Here is a 16,810-nt window from a genome sequence, read left to right on the forward strand (position 1 = left end):
ATAAGGAAAGTCTTAACGCACATAGTGACGAAATTTTTTTGCAATACATGATACGTATTTGCGATAGATTTGCTGTGATAGGATCCACCCAATATGGTTTTAGCCATCATCTTAGTACGAATGATTTACTTGAAGAATTATTGATTATTTATGGATAAATATTGAACAAAAACATACTGTGCTTGGGGTTTTCCTTGATTGGACAAGAGCTTATGAAACCGCAGAACACAACGTCACGTTGCACAAATGAGAAAGTGTTAGAGTCCGATGTTTCTTACTGAAACTATTTTTCCAATAACGTTCCTTACTATTCGCACGTAGTCTCCAAGGTAACATATATGGTGAACTTATGCCATTTGGATATGGAGTGAATGAAATGTCGCTTCTGGTGCCCCTTCTTTCTAGCAGTTGTGATATTGACCACACTTACGACCGAATGATACATTATTTCAATATGCTGATGACACTGCACTAATTGTAATCATATTTTCTGGCAGTAGAAATACTTTATAAATAAATGCGAATTCTAGACTTGATTGGTTAAATGCCATTCAAAGACATTTAAACAATTTGTCGGCATACTCACTCACGAGAACCGCCCTCCTCTGACTCGTACTCACTTCAAACTCATTATACAGGCTTGACATAGACCGCCCGTGAGTGAAAAAAAAAAGATATTAATGGACGTCAGTATCAACGACTGCGAGTATCAGTAGTAGCTAGGGCCGGTCCACGTCAGTACGAACGAAAGTCACTGACCATTTTCTTAGGTCGCGTGAGTATATATGAACGTGACTGACTGCCGGTGAGTGGGAGTGGATGCAAGTATGAAGGTGAGTGGGTACAGGTAAGTGTTAATGGAAGAGATTATGAGCTCGAGTGAGGAACAGGGATTATAAGTGGGCGGCCATAAAAATGCGAGTTAAGTGTGAGAACAAATGAGCTTGATTGAGTGGAGAGCCTGCGAACATATTGGGTGGTTAGTATAAGTGAGTATACGTCTATTGTGCCGAACTACGGATTAAACAAAAGAAGAAAAGAAAAACTTTCCTGGTTAGTTTAGAAATCCTCATACTATTCATTACTTGGGCTAGTCCGTACAATTATGCAGTAGTGAGTGTTCAGGATGTTCACGTGTATTTCTACCGTTCTCCTTTTCGGTTAAGTAGATTTGAATTTATCATGACGACCATATAACGTTACGGTTTCCTCAGATTGACAATATCATGAAACGTTTAGGCATACTAGCAGCGTAGTTATGTGCGCCTAAATTCAATACAGCTATTAAATTGCATAGGTTAGTTTTTAAAGGCTCTGGGACAGTCTGTGCTCCAATATGAAATTTCAGTTTGCGGCTCCTGCGCCCAAACGATATAGTAGATAAGCTGTTAAACAGGATATATGCAACCCTACTAAACAGTACTGCTCGTGATTGCTCATGCAATAACGCCTTCATTCCAGATGTTTATTTTTGTTAGCGCCTATTTTCACAGCTTATACTTCCTCGTAATTTCACTTCAATTGCCACAAAACGTCAGATACCAGGCCAAAAGCGTTGAAAAAAAAACGCAATTTTATTAGTTTCCGCTTAATTCTACTAACTACGATAAAAAATGTCGGGAATATTGTGATTACCTTTTTACAAGTTGCCCAAAGAGATCATGTTAATTCATTCGCAAAATGATGACTAAGTATTAAATAAAATACTTGTTTATTTCTGGAGTTTTACGCGCGAAAATCACACTATGATTACGAGGCAGGCTGTATAGTGTGGGACTCCAGAATAGTAGTTCTTTACTGTGCACCCAATACCCGATACACCGGCGTTCTTGCATTGCGCCCCCATCGAAATGCGCCCCCATCGAAATGCGCCCCCATCGAAATGCGCCCCCATTGCGCCCCCATCGAAACGGCCCGGGTTTCATCCCGTGCACTCGCGAGGGAAGTAAATAATGGTTGCTTTTTAGTTACTAATGCAGTAAAACATTTGTTATGCGCGGTGTTTTCTTGAACCCTCTGCTACTTTTGCTGCGTTCGTACTCCGATCTCTGTAGCAGTGAGCCAGCACTTCCTGCTTATCGTGCCCCGCCCACAGGCGTCTTTCGCTTATGCGGGCACGAAATGCTGCTGCTGCAATAAAGGAGCACGTATGTATGTATGTATGTATGTATGTATGTATGTATGTATGTATGTATGTATGTATGTATGTATGTATGTATGTATGTATGTATGTATGTATGTATGTATGTATGTATGTATGTATGTATGTATGTATGTATGTATGTATGTATGTATGTATGTATGTATGTATGTATGTATGTATGTATGTATGTATGTATGTATGTATGTATGTATGTATGTATGTATGTATGTATGTATGTATGTATGTATGTATGTATGTATGTATGTATGTATGTATGTATGTATGTATGTATGTATGTATGTATGTATGTATGTATGTATGTATGTATGTATGTATGTATGTATGTATGTATGTATGTATGTATGTATGTATGTATGTATGTATGTATGTATGTATGCATGCATGCATGTATGTATGTATGTATGTATGTACGTATGCACGTATATATATGTATGTAATGTGTACAGCAGGTGGCGCGAGCTCGAGATTGCCTGGGCTGCTCTGGTTGAGACGCTGCCAACGCTGCCTGCGGCTCTTGTGTTCCACCCTGCTGTAAGAGACAACCACATGCACGCGACATCGCGAAAAGAAGTAGCGATAAAGTTCTTTTGCAAAAATAAATACAATCGGTTACATAACCTGACGCCAGTAGAGAAAATTGCAAACCTGCGGCGAGGCCAATATTTTAATCAGTGTGGGCTAGATATAGTTTTTATATGTTATCATCGCCAGCAGAAAATCGCTCCACATCTCCAGCGTCAAATGGTGTCGCGGGATCTGCTAAGTGCAAGCGAATTTTTTACGGCTCTCGGTGGAGTCTCAGGCCTAAGAGTGCGTAAACATACAGCCGATCACAATAATGAAGACAAAGCGTCGTCAACACTTCTTTTTTGTTTTCAGCATTAGATGAGGCAAAGCGAAAGCTAATTTCAGCGTTTGTTTGTCAGCTGTCACGACGCACAGGCAGTAGCAATAAGAGCGAAATCAGGTGGAAACGCACAGCCTGGATAGCGTGGGGGCACCCATGTTGTTACGCAAACCCGCGTAACTGGCTGAAGCCGCCGAACGAACTTTCCGGCGACGAGTGAAATTTTCTGGCTGGCCATAAACCGGGGCGGTGACAGATACCCCTCCGTGACGGCCTAGCCTGTCGCTCGTCGTTGTCACGTGTTCCCGTCGCTGGAGCATCGCGTGCGTGTCATCGCGCCTTTAGGCGTGCATTGCCGCATGACGAATGAATGAATCCAAGGAGTCATTTGATCGCCACTATTTGACGTGCCTCAGTCCAAAGGGAAGCATCTACGAAAGACATTTGTGGCACATAAGAAAGGGTGGGGCGGGCGAAGAGTCTATTCAGAAACCTGCATCGCTGCAGTCAGTGCGGATAAAACGTTGACAGTTAGAACACTGTGTCTTTCAATAAGAACGTCAACGGGTACCACGAAGTTCTCAAGTTACATTGAAGTAGAAAGTAAGAAATTTTGTTAGGATCTATACTGCCGCACTGGAAAAAGAAATCTTTTGGACGACTCCTAAAGAACAGCTTTCTTTTTTCAAAAGAGACCTTGGCGCTTGAAACGTAAATCTACAGGAAATAGGTAAGAAATGTGCATAAAATCTGCCGCTGCTGAAAGCCGAAAGGCATATAAACGCAAACACAATTCGAAGTACTTATCAAAAGGTCTATACTGTCTCAACCAAGGCACAGACGTACGTGCTTACCAGTGTAGTGACAATGAAGTTGTGATACTCGTTGACGATTCCAATTCTTTGGGCCTGAAAATAGGTTGGCGCATGGTTTACACTTAGGAGCTCTCGTTTCAATAATCACAATAACAAAAACAAGTTCGCAATTCTGGCTGGAATATTGTTTTTCAATTCTGTGCGCAATAGTTTCGAAGTAGATCATCATAACCCACACTCAAACTTGGCTCATAAACAAATGCGATTTATTGCGCCAAAATATAACGAGAATTTGCATCTTTAACCTTAATACGCAAACAAAAAGAAAAATACCCCATCAGGTACAAAATTGCAGTAGCCATATTTTACTTTACATTTTTGCGAAAGTAGGATCAGGAAGTCATTGACAAAGGATGATAATTACGGACATATGCATGTGACATTGTAGCAAGCACCGCAAGTACCGCCACTTTATGGAGTGGCGGTACTTTACACTGAGTGAGTGCAAGCTACCGCGCCAGCTATTGTGATCTGTGTAAACATGAGAATGAAACATTATAGAGACAAAACAAGGCCCTACGAAAAAGCGTTTCGTTTGGATCAGATAGGGTTCTTCACCACAGTGAATTTAGAAAAAATTACTCTGTTTTACTCAGCCCGTTAACCGAATCATCACCTTAAAGCGTCCTAATCCTAATCTTTTGAACCCGAATTCACAACACCTTATTGCCGCTAAAATTGTTCGTAAGACGAGATTTTAGCCAATCCTGATGCTGCACATATTATTAGCGAAGGCGGTTGGTAAAGGGCAGAGAGTACTAGTACTTACGAAAGTAAAGTTTTGTGAATTCGGCCCCTGGTTTGTATCGTCATGCGTTGCAGGAATGCAGCCATTTCATTTATAAACGGCTGGTGGGTGTAATGTGGCGCACAATAGTAGAAATAACAAACACTAAACACTAAGTTTCTATATAAAATCACGAAAAGCTTCCCGTACATATTTCAAGAGATCGCCAAGCCTGTGCGTAGCCACGTCGAGAACGATGTTGCTCTCCCCGGCCTTAGCGATCTCCCGCAGAACAATTCGGGGGTCCGTTTTGTCCGGAAGTAGCCGCAGCGACACCGGAAGTGGAAGACCGTCAGGCTGAGGCAAGTGTAGGAGACCACGCAGCCGGATCAGCGCTGAGAATATGATGAACAAAAAAAAAACAAAAAAAAAAACATCTGGAATGCCCGATTGAGTTGGCATGTCTTAGATAAATGCTCGGTAAATAAGTTCAAAATCACGCCCTTCCAACTAACCACCAGCAGCTTACCGGAATCCTTGTAAAGTTTACATTCACTGCGTTCTACCAATAGAGCGTACAAAGTATTTTTCAGACTATACAATTTTTAATCAAATCTTTTGGCGCAGAGAACGTGGCGTTTATGCACATTGGTTCCTAGATAAGGAATACTTACTTTGGCGCTAATAACGGAACGGTTAAAAGACTAATAAACAAAAATCAATAATTAACTTTTCTGACAGTGCTTTGGTAGCCGTTGTTTAAATTGCTAATTTGGAGGCATTCACATTTTATTGCAGCCTAATGTTTTGCACAATGTAAAGTCGCACCTGATTGGAAATATTCATCACCAAATATCTACAATAAACCCGGAGATATCGGTACCAAACGTGCTGGGAGCACAGAAAAAGTAGCCCCGGTATCATGTCACAAGGAAACACCCCACGAGGAAATGCGAGGGCAGTTTGAAAGTGAACGTCTAGACCAATCACGGCGTATTAGTACTGATAGCACACGCTTTGCCCGGTAAGCATTTGAGGCAAGTGCTGTGTCTGGATTTGCCGCAAGATGCCATTATTGAAATATCGTCGCACACTTATTTACGGGGCGTTTCCATCAGATGGAGAAGCGGGACGCACTCGGTGTCCATATTGACTCAATGCAGCTTTGAAATTCGATGTTGAATATCTTGAACAAGAAACGATCTTTAGGATTAAAAAATAAAATGGGGGCGAACTAAAACGTCACTGCCTCTAGAATTTCTATTTAAGCAAGTCCTCAAGGCACCAAGAAAAAAGTACATAAGTGATCTTTCTGTGTATTATTCACCCGAAGCACACGTTTTAGCCGTAAAGTCCGTCGGCCTCGCCTGGGAGCTCCTTTCAAGAACGTCACGTTCGCAGAGTTTATAGATTGCCAAAATAATAAATATGTATGGTATTAAAAAATACCGCGTATATATTAAACACCAACTCGTAGGATAACAGGCCACAAAGTTGAGGACGGCGCAACGAGCTATGATATAGAAATTGGTCCGCGTAACATTAGGAGCCGGGACTATGACGGTGCTGATGCAGGAGAGGGCTTGTGAAGAGGGCATGCTTCAGTTGAGATTAAAGCAAGAGATGAGTTCAGCAAGTCGTTTATGGCCTCGATAAGGTAACCATGGACCAGTAGAGTAATGAACTGGGCTTCCGAGGTAGAAAGCGGCTACCGAAGACGACGGCAGATAACGCGGTTTGATTGGATTATGAAATTTCCAGACATAGCACGATGCCGGCCGACGCAATTTGTGGGTATTTGGACGTCACTGGCATAGGCTTTGGTTCTACACTGAACATAAAACAGGCTGCTGCTGATGACGATGATGATTATGCACTAGGCGGTTGAGAGTGTCTTAGTGGCTTTAGGACTTTATTAGAGTTGCTTATGAAGGCCTGTAAGTGGCATTTGAGGGTGCGAACAACCAAGATTCAATTGCAGGGGCACCTTACCGGGAACATTTTCCAATCTTGTTTTATTACATTGCGTGCGTTAGCTCTCCGCAGTTGCTCAAACACTTTCAGAACCACGCCCACTTCGCCTGTCTATGACAAGGCGTCACAAAAATCACGAAAACTTCCTCTCTGAAGCTGACGTGTACACACTGATTAAGCATGATAAGGCCAAACAAAATAAATACATTTCTTTCCGAATGTACTCCTCTGTCACCATTAGCCGTCCACGGTTGGCAAAGATGTTTTCGGGACCCGCTTGGTGTGCCTTCCGTTACGCGAAGTAAAAAAACTGAGAAAAAGTATCACGACAAATTTACGTGTACGCACTAAAGATGCATTTATGCGGAACAAAACTGATTTTTTTTAATAGCCGGCGACTGGCCCCGGTCTGGAAGGAATAGAAGATGGTTGTTCATTGATCGCGCCGGCACTATGTACTATAAGCTGCCAGTGAGAATGGATTTATTTGCGTATAATAAATATTTTGCATTGGTGCATAACGTTGCCGAACTCTTTCGGCGCCTATACGGTACCGCTCGACCAAAGTTTCTTCACCGAGCATCTGTTTTCTCGGCGTTTTAGCGCTGTGTTGTACGCCGCCGCTATCGTCGGCGAGCCACCTCAAGCAAAGCAAGGAAATGCAGACCAATCGGAGACGCTGGCACCACTCTCATCTCCCTGTCATCTACTTTCACTACAGTATAGCTTGGCCCCACCGAAACACTCTCCTCTTCTGCGTTTCTCGCCTCTCGCTAGCTAACGTAAAGTAACTATATAAAGAAAACGTATCGCAGTAGGAAATGCTATTCGCTTCAAAAGAAAACGACATTCGCCTCTATAAACAATGAGAGCGTTTTATTTGGGTTTAAAAGAATATTCTGGGTAACCTCCCATGCAATTGCTTTAGCAGTTACGTAAATTCGACGTCACTAGATTCGATTGAACTCAGAATAAAATTACTTCAGGTTATAGCGCCCCAGAGCTATGAATAAAGTCACTGAATTCTGCCGAACAGAACATCTGCGACAATATTCATAACAGCTCTACCGAAAAGTTGCTTTTGTGTTCTTTTCGTCGCGTGTCCTTCGCTGACGAAGTTGGGTGCTTTCTCTGCGCTCTCTTAGCGCAACCCAGAAAGCCATAGATTTTGTTTTTAAGGTGACAATAACTATTATTTGCTAAAGAAATTGATATTAAGTTGCCCTACAGGTTGTGTCACCGACGTCAAAATGACGTCAAATTCATGGGCCCAAAAGAACAATGTGACGCAGAAGGGAAACAGTTATTTGGGTAAAACACAATGCGGCTTCATAGATAAGTGAGCTGTAGTTGCTAACAGTTTAATGAGGAAATTGCCGAGTTAGGAAATTAGGATCGTTATTACCTTTACAAAACTATGCGGTCATTTTAATGTGGCATAGGACTTCGAAGCATAGCGGCTTCGAAGTCCTTTCATCTAAAATCACCGGCAGCTAAACTAGATAATAAACGCCTGCTTCGCCGCACTCACCTTCGGGTTTTTCGTACACAATCGTCAAGTCCTTCCACCGCTGAGCTTCCACCAAATCCCTGAGAGCTTGGTCCAGTTCGTGGGGGGAAGGTGCCAGGCTAAGGGACGCCGAACCCGCATGGACGCCCGAATGAGCCCCAACTTCCTGGGATAAGTGGACGTGCGGGACTCGGTGTCGTGTGCAAGCGCTGCCAACCAGTGATGCCGCGTCTCGGTGCTGAGGTCCCAGCACCACTAGGACGCCCCGCTCAAGGAGTCTGCACACTGTCCCGAGAAAAATATTGTGAAGCAGAAGAGGGTTCATATTTGCAGTAAGGCCAACGTTCAAAAGCATTGCAACAAACCACCAAGCAGTGCAGAGGGATGTTGTCTATAGCAGCCCTTTGATCTTTATGCTAGCCTGGAGCATATCTTGCTGCACATTCATTATAAAACATTTTATTGCAAATTTTAAACTTTACGTGTGCGCTTCGCGTTACGTTTCCATTTTCTTCTTCAGTAAATCTCATTGTCCTCAACCGAAATATCTAATTGGGTTTGAAAATATACTAATCCTCCTGGCGCATTTTCGTCGTCGCCGTCGTGACCGCCGTGCTGTGCCGAATAAAGTCCAAGTGTGAGAAAAATGAGTGGACCGCGTGGTGGCTGAGGGTGTGAGGGCAAGGTGCGAGGGCGGCCCGAGAAGCAGTGCAGCTTCACGCGTGGAATTGTTATATTTATCGCTGCTCCCTCATTCATGGTTAGCTCGCAGAAGACAGCACGATCCATTCGATCTCGGAGGCCATTCTCTTATGCGGGCCGTGTATCTGGGCACTCAGTGATGGAGGTGACGTAATAGAGCCCTTCGCTGCCGTACGACCTAGGTAGGGGAAGAGAGCACACTTCCACTCCTTAAGGCGTGCTGTGACAGCCCGCGCAGCCAAGCGCATTCGCACCCGGCGCACTTTTGTGTTAGACGTCTTCTCCTGAGGGTGGCAGGGCGAAGGGCTAGCGCGCAAGGATGAGCCGAGATGGCTGGTGGCTTAATTCACGCGCGCTGTCTTCTCGCGTTCCTGGTGTATACAAAGTAGCCTAATGAGAGTTTTGGGGATGCAGCGCAATTGAAATGGTGAAGAGAGCAGCAGCATAATACGGTCGCTTTGTAACAAGCACGCACGCTACTCGCTGCCGGTACTCGTAATCACGCTAGCATTATGTCAGCGAGTGCTCGCGGTCGTCGAGTACTTTCTCTTGACTTTTCTTTCTGCAAGTGTGACACCATTCCTGTTTGTTTAGCAAGGGAACGTCTACGACGTGAAACTTACTTCATGTAATTCTGCAATGCTATACTGTCGCTGTCTATGAATGGGCTTTCGAACAAAACTGCGACTTTCTCAATATTTAGAAAAGTTTACTAGTTACAATGCTGTGTAACCGCTGCATTCTGTAGCACCTTCTTACCAGGAGAGTAGCATACATAAATAAATTATGTCAGCGAATGCAGTGAAAATTAAAGCTTTTATGAGTACCTTCTTATGAAGAAGCACCTTCTTACTTGAAGAAGCGTACATGCTTACAGTACTTACCCAGTCTAAGTACTGTGTATAACTTACCACTTGTACAAAATTGGAATAAAACACGCCACACAGCACCTGTTCTCTGTGTTTCTCAATTTTAGGGAGCAGAGAAAGAAAATCAAACAAAAACATACATGGAGAAAAGCTGAATCTTCGATTTTCTGAAGAAATGCCATCACGTACTTGCAAAACAGAGGAATTAAAACATCCTATAGTAATAATAATATTTCACTGCTGCCACATTTTCAGTCTTATGAAAAATCTCTTAACTACGACGTTATTGCAAAAATGTTTCCAGCAGAAAACTCTGGCATGGACTGCTGGGACGAAGACACGTGAGATACTTCTCAGCTAACAATTAAAAGTATAAGAGAGATCGCTGTCGTATATCAGTGCAACGTCAGTTTTGTAAACTAAAAAAGGCACAGGAAAAGGCTTCATTATCAAAAAGAAATCTGTCAGCTTCAGGAATGGACTATTGGTGGGACAAGCGAGAAATTTAGCACTGCTTTTTTTTCGCTTTGCTGCTAATATTGAATGTTCAATTGACAGTAAAGACGCATCTCGTGTGTGTTCTTTTCTCCCGTCCGAGTCAATCTTTTGTTCTAGAAACTGTTTTTAATGTTGCATTTACCATGGTCCAGGATGAGATCAAAGTTATTGCTTCCGTCATGCCGGAAGTGAGTGCTAAAAGGAGAAAGTCAGAAAGGAATACATAATTAAAAATACGTTCTAAGTGATTTTGTTAGCCAACAACAAAAAGCACTCATTTTGACAAACATTTTAATGACAATAGAGCGAGCGTAGTAGAGATTGTTTATGGCGTGGCAGTAAACACTCGCGGAGATGCGCGGTAAGGCGCTGGGATGTGATAAGAGAGAATGGTAGCAAGAAGCGGAGTCTGCACACGGTGAATGTTTTCGCCAGAGGTATGTGGCTGCACTAAAGGTACTCACGCTCAAGACGATCATTGTTAATATAAGGCCTCGCCTTCCACATTTGTATGGTACTTTGCCTCCGCAAACATGGCTCATCCTTAGTAATGAAACTGCTTTATCGCATACTATATATGACATACCATCGGCGATGTGTGCCGTCAAAAGCGTTACGCAAAACTGGCCGTAAAATTTCATTCATTTGAAACCAACTACATCTAGTACCTGTGGTGTCCAACATTTTTTTTTTTTTTGCTGTTGAAAATTTTGTCACAAAGTACACATAATCATATATGTATATCAGGTACCACTCAAGCTGTTTTTCATAGATAGTATCGCTTTTTATACGTTTAAGCTTACGTGAACGCGTCAAGAAAGACCGATGAAAGGGCCGCAATGCAACATGTCGTCGCTTTGATTTCATTGAGTGCAGCCGCTTGTAATCATTGTTCGTTTTGACATTCGCCCTTGCGTAGAATGAAATGCGAAACTGCAATCTCACGGACGAGCGAACAGACGCTAATCTTTTGTTATGTCGTTTATTCCTCTGTATAGATAGGCGCAAAGATTTCCATTGTTACACGGGCTCATATTCTCGTTCTCTACATCCGCTTTGGCATGTTGGAAGGGCATATTTACTGGTACACAAATGTTTGTTTTTAATTTTCCTCTAAGCGTCGCATCATTCCTCGGCCAACTCTATTTTCTTACCCAAAAGTTAAGCGGATCAGCGCTACTGCCCTAAGGATCAAGTCCAGAATATTTGACTAAGTCCTCGCGAAATCTGCACGTGTGGCTCTTTGGACTGCCGAATGAACTGCGGACCTTTATATGGGGGATTTTAGTGAATGCTACATTAAGCCGAACGCGATAATAATGCGCACAGCAGCGTCTATCTAAAGGCCACGTTGCTTGCGAAATTACAATTCGGATAAACAAACAATGCATTATATCTGTGCTGCTCATGGAAACGAGAGCATCGTAATTGTTCCTCGTGGTTGCGAGTAAATGACACGGACACGGTTGCGTGTTTTTCGTATATACAGCAGTGAACGCAAAGACATGATAGTTTCGATCCCGTGAGCAAAACTGCTCGGAAATTGGCGCGAGAATATGTCAGATCGTTAGACTGGGCTTATGACCTCTTGAACATACATTGGCGCGTTATGTCCCATTCGCATCTCATATCCCACCCATCGTGCACACATCTTGCTTATTCAACGGGTGTATGAGAAAAAAAATTCTGTACATAAACCCATACGCCAAAATATTCGCACCCTGGAACGATAACCTTAAATGATAACTGGAGAAGACAGCTGAGTGAAAGGCATGGCACGTAGTTGTAGGCTTTGAATATCACCATGGACTGGAGAAGAAGGGAAAATAAAAACATAAACGCACAAACATCCTTTCGCACACAAGCTCAGCAACCTAGTCAACAGTGAGCACAATGAAATGGACAAGCTGGAAAATGGTGCTTTACGGCTTCGTGGAAACACAAAATGCTATCCATCTCTATGCAGTTAATTGCAGCAATGCACAACCTGTTTGACATTATCGAGAAAAAATAAACAGCACCTATGAGCTTATACACGTAGGGAATGAATTTGTACAGCAAACAGCAATAATTATTTTTTATTCATTACTCTGTACATATACTTTTATAACTCACCGGCTACAATTCACAATTTCCAATATGTTCAGTGTAGTAAATTATTAGAGTTATTTAGTGAATTGTGTTACTTATTCATTTATGCAATTTCATTTCTAATGCGGGTAACGTTAGCCACGTGGAGCAATCTTGCGCAAGGACTGAAATTCCGCTATCTGCCATTGGCGATTTTTCAATATTCTGTATGATCTAAAGAACGCCTTTTTATATTACAGGGGAATATTTGGCTGGTAGGCAGAGCTTACAGCGCATCATACAACTTCGAATTCAAAGCTACTTCCGTTCTTTTTCTTCGCCAGAACAGGAACGAAATGTCTTAATTTAACCCTTAAGTAAATATTCACAAATAGTTTTTTTTTTTCGTGACGGATATTCATTTCTGTCCCTCATGCGCAGCTCTGAGTTTCGTACTAAAATTACTGCACAAAACTCTAGCGGTGCGATCGTTCAATTCCTAAGAAAGCGATGGTTAGTAAATTGATTTATCTAATCTTCCTGCTTGTCGCTTAAGACGTTCTTTGGAGTTAATTTTTCTGCTTAATCTTGCAACGTTTCCGAGCAATCACATGCTTCTAAATACGGCAGGATCATAGATATACGCGCATGTGCGAAATTATTGCGAATTCCTGCATTTATAGCCGCGACATTTTGTTGAAAATAAATAATTTGCCGAATTTAGAAGGTCTTTGCAGATAAACAATCCTTAAGCAAAGTTATGCACGGCCTGCCATTATCCTATTGGCTAATCTTCCAAGCTTCCAAATCCTGTAGACGCTAACCTAATAGTTACCTGAAGTAATGTTTTGTAAGAAACTCTATTGGTGGAGGGGGGCGGATCGCAACTCAACCGAATCCTACTTTGCTCAGACTGAGCTAAACTCACTTATATGCTCATGTATGTCCTACTTTAGCATTCAATGTCAATGGGACTGCAATGTTCTTCCGTTATTATTTTTTAGCTTGCTTTTCCAGAGGTCAATAAAAAAACGGTAGCAACACTTGCAAATTCCAGTGAGAGAACTGTATCAGATTTCCGGTGCTGTCCCCAGGTCTCTGTTACCCGGAGACCTTCTAGCGGATACTTATAGCAGAGACACTCTACGTGTTCCACGGAGGAAACAGACTTGTCGGCATCTGGCACAGAACACGCTCTCGAAGAGACAGGGGTGTCAGGTGCTACAGCGCCTTCCCACCCTCAGCGCTCTCCCTCCCTGTCAGGTCAGAGCATCCGAGTGGAACTGTTTCGAGTAGTGCTCGCGCAACTGCCCTCTTGTATCACTTACGCTCTGCTAAGCACTCGGCCGAAAGACACCCTAAGCATCGCGCGTCCATGGAAACTAATAGGAAGGGCCATGGTTGACAGATAAACAAAAACAACTAAACGAAACATTCCTTTAGCGACCACTTGACTTCTCCAAACAACTATCTCTTGCAATAAACCGTGTCGCAAGAGCTGACGTGTCTCAGATTACGTCTAGTAGCGGCGTTTTCTTTCGTTCGAAGTCAGGGGCCCTCTTAGGTTTCTTAGGAACAAACCAGGAACCTCTCTCGACGCTCAGATGTCCTTAAAAGGGAGAGCTTGCTGTTTAAACAAAAGGGTAAATATTGTTCCAACGTCCCGCATTTTCTGCGTAGCGGTTGATAGTCTGAGAATGCGAAGTTATTAAACCTGCCCGGCAAGAGATTATATTTGATTAGAATAAAGTTCGAACACTATCTCTTGCAATAAACCGTGTCGCAAGAGCTGGCGTGTCTCAGATTACGTCTAGTAGCGGCGTTTTCTTCCGTTCGAAGTCAGGGGCCTCTTCGGTTTCTGAGGAGCAAACCAGAAACCTCTCTCGACGCTCAGATGTCCTTAAAAGGGAGAGCTTGCTGTTTTAACAAAAGGGTAAATATTGTTCCAACGTCCCGCATTTTCTGCGTAGCGGTCGATAGTCTGAGAATGCGAAGTTATTAAACCTGCCCGGCAAGAGATTATATTTGATTAGAGTAAAGTTCTAACATTTTGATTGATTTTGTTGCTGACTGTTAAAGTCACGTCAATGACTGCGGCCCAACTGACTCTCGTTGTGTTCGTGCGCCATATTACAGCACAAGGTAAAAATGAAGCGGTATTTGGGCAGAGCGTAAAGCTGTCGGCAACAATTTAGTAAGAAGCAGAAAGAGCACCCTGTGAAACCACTGGCGTGTTGCGTTAATTGGCGCGAACAGTACGCTGAAATTCTTTTTTTATTTGTTGCAATACTAATCACATATCGTATTCCAACGGCCATATCATTCATAAAGTTTTCTCTTAGAAGGGAACCTCTGCCAAATGGCGCCAGGAAATTGGATATTTGTGACAAAAAAATGTGATCTTTGATTCGCAAAAGCAATGGCCATTTACACAATGCTGCAGATGCGCACGGATCCCAAATTTCATTATTTTCTTTTTTTTTCCTCGACCTTGCAAGTTTCCTGCAGCTATAGCTTCATTTCTTTGGGCCAAACTTTGAACTATAGACAAGTAATGCAGCATTGACAGCCCCAGCGTATATATGTTCCACAATCTAACCCCCCGTACATTATTTGCACAATAAACACTTCATAGGTCAAGATGCATCGAGGGAAAAATTCGGCATGGCAAGCAAGCCAATTATGGTAGTTCGTCAGAAATTTATGAAACTTATGCGCACGCGCATTGAAATTGTTGCTTCATACGTAAATATTTTAATCTGCAGTTGCATCTTTCCCGAAAAATTACTTTGTTTATTTGCTGTTGTATGGAAGTGAAGGGTGGACTCTATTTATGCATAGACATCTTGAAACCCAAATTTAGAAATTGAAAGATATGCCTCGGAGCATATTTGAGGTAATTTATTATGATGCTTTAGTTAATTACCGAATCATTAATTGTGATGTGTCTTTACAGAAGCCCGTGCGTTTCACATAATCAAGCTGAAGGGGCACGATTGCTTTCTTTCCCTGTTTAGATATTTAGATATACTTCTGATTGTATAAAAAGGCGTAGCATGTTGAAACCGTCAACGAATTACACGAGCAAATATTATAGTGTATTTTGTAATCACTTCATAGCTAAGCGTAAGTTTCGCGACTCTATAGACAGTTTGTTATTTTCAACTTGCGATTTATTTTTCCACAGCGGATATGTTCATTTTCCACGAAATACGTGCGAACAAGTGTTCCAAAGTAAAAACTGTCGATGAGAACTGAAGAAAAGAACGTGAACATAAGTGGCCGCGAAACCCCGCCGACACTGGCATGCTGTAGAGCGATATCTGAAGAACTTTGAGTAACTAAATAACCTTATAATTTACCTCACTTGATAAATGATCTATATATAATACAGCTCGAGTAAGTACAAGACATCCGGCAAATTATGCCTAAAGAAAATATAAAGTTTAGAACGGCAGAAAACGTGGTGACTTGGTACTGCTGATTTTTCAAAAGGCTCGTCGAACAATTGACAGGGCGAAGAACGAAGACACGACACCCTCCCATGCGTCCTGCTCACCGGCTTCGCGTTGTCCCTCGTTCTACGCGTATTTTTAAACAATGGCAAATATAAAGTAGCGAGCGTAGTGTAATGGTGGCAGTCACCTTTCTTTGCCGATCGGAAGGTGTCTTCCGGATCCAACCTTTCAATGGCCAGACTGAGGTGCGGTGCCCTGCTTGAAGTAGGTGCCGCCTCATGGGTGCCTGGGCCGCCGCCCATTGCCGTCAGCGCCTCTCCGTCGTCGCTCGCGTTTAGGTTGGCTCGGTCGAGCGCTTGCCACAGCATCTTCTCTTCCTCGGATGAGCCCGCATGATCATACACGACACCTGTTCACGAAAAAAACAGCGTCATTGTTTGTCACGGGAAGGAAAAAAGCATTTAAAATTTGCTTATAGTTACCACACGCAGATATCTTTGTTTACAAGAACGTGACGACAATGTACATTGCAAAAAAAATGTGACACCGTAGAAGATAGAATAATAAGTGGTGATTCAGGTTCACAAATATTTGACAAAATATTATTATGTGCTAGTATATCTACGTGCTGAAAGACACACTAAACAGAACATTACACTGCGTTAGCACAGGCGAAGTATTTTTCCGGCACATGATAGCTTTTATTTAACCTGAAGAAGTTGCCCAATTCAAAAAAAATGTCACAGTTTCGCCCTAAGGGCGAAGCAATGAATGCGATAGCAACACAGCAATGTCATACGAAGTAAGGTGAGCGGCTTTGGTAGCAACAACACGCAGAACTGTTGTCGACGCCATCGGCGTTTTGCCCGCGTTAGCTCAAAATGCGTGCGGCGTTGGTGACTGTTGCTGGAGCCTCTGATATAAATAGGCACTTGGTGCCGCAGCTAAACGTCGCCTCCCTTCCCTCCCCCTCCCCCACGGCCTCTCGCGCGTCCGAAGAAGGCGCGTTTGCTCTACATATATGGTGATTGTAAAGGAGAAAAGAGACGCCTACTTCTGCAGCCCTTAAGCGAGCACGGCGCAGAACGCGCGTTTGTTCTCCGCCGTGCGTTCACT

The 16,810-nt window shown here is 42.8% G+C and overlaps 1 pseudogene; it reads right to left on the reverse strand.

Annotated features, from left to right (window-relative positions):
* The window catches only part of LOC119462355 (glutamate receptor ionotropic, kainate 2-like), a 109,718-nt pseudogene that overhangs the window by 34,539 nt on the left and 58,369 nt on the right, over nucleotides 1-16,810 (reverse strand).

This window comes from Dermacentor silvarum, chromosome 8, assembly GCF_013339745.2.
Source record: "Dermacentor silvarum isolate Dsil-2018 chromosome 8, BIME_Dsil_1.4, whole genome shotgun sequence".
NCBI lineage: Eukaryota > Metazoa > Arthropoda > Arachnida > Ixodida > Ixodidae > Dermacentor > Dermacentor silvarum.